The sequence below is a fragment of the Octodon degus genome, unplaced genomic scaffold, assembly GCF_000260255.1.
Source record: "Octodon degus isolate 3935 unplaced genomic scaffold, OctDeg1.0 scaffold00014, whole genome shotgun sequence".
Classification (NCBI taxonomy): Eukaryota; Metazoa; Chordata; class Mammalia; order Rodentia; family Octodontidae; genus Octodon; species Octodon degus.
The window spans coordinates 3,026,334-3,031,078 of record NW_004524590.1 but is presented as its reverse complement, the minus strand read 5'-3'; positions in this window follow the sequence as shown (position 1 = coordinate 3,031,078).

The window sequence follows — 4,745 nt, the reverse complement described above, 5'->3', positions numbered from 1 at the left end:
TGCAGAAAACTAAATCAACACAGAAAGTAGTATTTTTATGCTCCAACTATAAACTTGGTAAGAAATTATAAACAAACCCATTCACAACAGCTACACGAAAAAATAAAATATCTAGGGATAAAGTTAACGGAGGAAGTCAATAACTTCTGCAACGGGAATTATAAAACACTGATAAAAGAAATTAAAGAAGGCACACAAAAAATTAAAGACATTTGTTATGCCTTATGTTTAGATGTCCTTCCCACCCGCAAAAGCCTTATGCACTCATAGGTGTGGCTTTCAGGCAGTGCCTAGGCCACAGGTGTGTGACATTGCATTATAGGTGTATAATATCTGATTTGGTTCCCCAATTAGATTGCACAATTCTAGGTGTACTGCATGTATTCACTGAAGACAGAAGCCCACCCTGGGTATGGGCGGCACCAGGGCACTGGTCTCCAGCCTTGGGGGAGCACAAAGGCCCTGAGAAAGGCTGGCCTGCTGCTGCCCACCTGCCCTGCCATGGACTGCCTCCTCTGCCAGGCACCGCCGCCAGGCTGCCCCTTGGTGGAGCCAGCCAACTATGGACTGAAATCTCTACAAACCATAAGCTAAAATAAATCCTTCTTCTAATTTGTGGGAGTCAGGTATTATGTCCCAGCAATATGAAAAGTGACTAAGACAACATCTAGTGTGCATGAATTGGAAAAATTAGTATTGCTAAAATGTCGGTAATGCCCAAAGCAATTTACAGGTTCAGTACAAGCCTCACATAAATGCCAACGGTATTCTTAACAGAATCCTAAAATTAATACGAAGCACAAAAATCCTCAAAAGGGATCAAAGATATAAATATAATACCTGAGGCACTCGGGTATCAGTTGAACTGCAGGAGTGCCGGCCCAGACTGCAGACCTGTGACTGAGCATCTGAGGTGGTGAATAATAGCTCTTCAAATCTGCAGTAAAAAATGGCCTCCAATAAAACTACATTGCAAAAAATGGGAAAGAAACAAAATGGAAAAAGTAAAAATGTTGAGGAAGTAGAACCTGAAGAGTTTGTGGTAGAGAAAGTACTGGACCGACGTGTAGTGAATGGGAAGGTGGAGTATTTTCTGAAGTGGAAGGGATTTGCAGATGCTGACAATACATGGGAACCTGAAGAAAATTTAGATTGTCCAGAGTTAATTGAAGTATTAATTCACAAAAAGCTGGTAAAGAAAAAGATGGTACAAAAAGAAAACCTTTATCTGACAGTGAGTCTGATGACAGCAAGTTGAAGAAAAAAAAAGAGATGCTGCTGACAAACCTAGAGGTTTTGCTAGAGGTCTTGATCCTGCATGAATAATTAGTGCCACAGATAGGAGCGGAGAATTGATGTTTTTCATGAAATGGAAAGATTCAGCTGAGGCTGACTTGGTGCTAGCAAAAGAGGCAAGTAGGAAATGTGCTCACATCGTAATTGGTTTTTATGAAGAGAGACTAACTTGGCATTCTTGTCTGGAAGATGAAGCTCAATAACTTACATTATTGGTTATAATTTACTAGTGTGGAAAAACATTCTAATGAAAATCAAGTTTAATATGTCAGTTTTGAAAGTAGTATTTGGGGGAGTAGTTGGGTTTTGTTTCCTATCTATAGCACTGGTTACCTTGAAAAAATAAAGCTTTTGTAGTTGCTCCCTTTATCAAAAAAGATCATTTGGTAGACTGATACATTTCCTCTGCCTTTCTAAATGTTGGGGGGAGTTGTCCATAGTCCAAATCAGAACTCATGTTTTAGCTCATATGCTTAAGGACCATTCAGGTAAAATTCTTATTTAAGTGGTTTTTGATTTATTTTTGAAAAGGAATTTTTTTTTTGACGGGGCAGGTCTTAAGGGCAGGTCTGGTAAGGCAGGTGGAGCTGGGGACCGAACTGCAGCATCCTGAGCCTGAGTGAGTTTGCACGAGCAGGTGCTTAAACAACTGAGCTAACCTACTAGTAGGCCCCTGTATTGGTTTTAAACATTCACCAAAACAAAAACTATGGGTGATAACCTCATGTTTGAGATGCCATCATTCTGAGCAACCTAAGAAATCATTTCCAGTTAAATAGAAAGTTTCCCTGAAGCCATAACCTTTTAAGTTAAGTAGATGGTTTTGTGGTTAATTGGACAGTTTAAAGTAGATATTTTCAAAGCAGCCATATCAGAATCTGTGTCTGTCTTTAGTCACAAAAATGCAATTTACTTCCAAAACTTCCCCCCAAAAAAGTCTTATCTAGCTGGGCATGGTGGTGCACGCCCACAATCCCAGCACTTGGGAAGCTGAAGCAGGAGGATCTTGGGAGTTCAAGACCAGCCTGGGCTACAAAGTGAGCTCAACACCAGCCTGAACTGCATAGCTAGACCCTGTCTCAAAAAGAGAAGAAAAATATTGTTATATCTCTACCAACAACTTTCCCACCCCAATAAGGTAGCAAGTCAAAACTTGGTTTGTTTGAATTTGCTAAGCAAGACTTGACAAGGGAATATTAAAAATTTCTCAAGACTCATTACTTCACAGCCAGTTGAAATCTGCGCTCAAAAGTCACTATTCATAAATGTCTTCAGACTTGGCTCATGGAAACCTACTGAGTGGCTGGAGATATTCACAATTTAGGACCTAGAATAAATGAATGGACAAACTTGTAATCTAAACTGTTAGGGGCTGGGGAGATGGCTCAGTAGAATAAGCGCTTCTCTGGCAAGCGCAAGGACCTGAGTTCAATGCCCAGTTCCAAAAAAAAAAAAAAAAAAAAAAAAAAAAAACTAAATTAAACTAAACTACTGCTTGTGTTTTTCTTGAGCCCAATTTGTTTCTTACATGTAGGATCAATCTTTTCAGGATTTGGGTTACTGCTTTCAGCAGAAGCCAGGAAAACAACTTTATAGTAGTCAGAATGTTATCCTAATGTATATTGTTTACTTTATTGTAAATAATGGTGAGCAGTGGTCAATAAATAGTTTTATATTCAAAATAAATAAATAAAATACCTTAAATTGAATCTACTAGAAGAAAACAAAGGGAAAATTCAAGGCATTGATATAAGAGCCCAAAAGCACAGACAGCAAAAGCAAAAACGAACATATGGAATCATATCGAACTGACAGCCTCACATAGAAAGGGAACAGCATAAAAAGACAACACAGAGTGGGAAAATATTGCAAACTAGCCGTCTGGTAAAAAAGTAATATCCAAAACACTCAAGAAGCAAACAAACAGCCCTACAACAATGACAAAATCCAATTAAAATTAGATAAATGATCTGAATAGACGTTTTTCAAAAAAGTAAATACAAATGGCCAACAACTATACAAAAAAAAAAAATTTCTCAATGTCCCTCGCCAGCATGGACATGAAAATCAAAATCACAGTGAGGTACCACTTCATCTCAATCAGAATGACAATTATGGAAAAAGGAAGAGCAGCAGATGCTGGCAAGGATGCTGGGAAAAGGACTCTTACACATTGCTGGTGGGAATTAAATTAATACAGTCATTGCAACAAAAAGTAGAGAGGATCTTCAAAAAATTGGAAATAGAACTCCAGTGTAACACAGCTGTTTTCTTTCTGGATATACAACCAAAGTAAATCAGATCAACATATCAAAGAGGTACCCAAGCCCTGGAGTTTGTTGTAGGGCTGTTGACCTTGACCATAGCCAAGAAATAGAATCAACTTTAGCATCCACTACTGGGTAAGAGATTCAAAAGATGTGCTGTGTGCACAAAGGAACGTTATTCAGCCAAAAGAAGAATGAAATCCTGACATTCGCAGCAAACGGACAGGGTGAAGAAGACTAAGCAAACTAAGCCAGACACAGAAAAACAAACAGCACTTGTCTTAAGTGCAATCTGAAAAAATTGGGCTTGCAGTTGAACAGACTGGAGCTGTGCTTGCTAGCAGCTAGAAGGGGAGGGAGGAAGGAGACTGTAAAGGACACTAGAACACAGATGGGAGACGGAGTTTCTCCAATGAGGCAGTAACTCTAATTCACAAAAAACTGCTATGTATTTTCATGAAGACCTAGAAGAACTGAGCTCACAGAGGTGAGCCCCACTTCAATGAGGAAGTGGAACCCCATTTGCCTTGGTTTAATCATCAGCACCTACTGAGCTGTATTGAAATACCACAAGTACCCCATTAGTGTATCCAGTTATTGTGTGTGTGGTGTGTGTTCCCCGCCCCCCCCCTCACCTGGTATTGTACTCAAGACCTTGTGCTTACCAGACAAGCACTTATTCCATTGAGCTATCTCCCTGGGCCCAGTTATTGTGTTAATTAAAAAGAAATTTTAAGGCCAGGCTGATCGCTAGCAGCATAAGCCCCTGCCTGGCAAGGGCAAGGTCCCAAGTTCAATCCCCAGTACTGAAGGGGGGGGCGGGGATAAGAATTTCAAGGTTTCATTTCCAGGGACCAACTTGGAGAGGCTCCAGTACTGCAGAGCTGCAGAGTCCCCAGCCGAGGTTCAGATGTGAGTCAGCCCAGCCTCGATGCCTTCCCCACAGTACCCAGCGCGGCCTCCCCATCTCTTCTGGGAGTTTTTGAGTTTTCAGGGGGAATTCTCAACTTCAGCATCTCTATCTGATAGTCTTAGATGGAAACAAGAAAAAAAAAAAAAAGAAGAAAGAAGAAAGAAGAAAGAAGAAAGAAAAAGAAAGAAAGAAAGAAAGAAAGAAAGAAAGAAAGAAAGAAAGAAAGAAAGAAAGAAAGAAAGAAAGAAAGAAAGAAAGAAAGAAAGAAA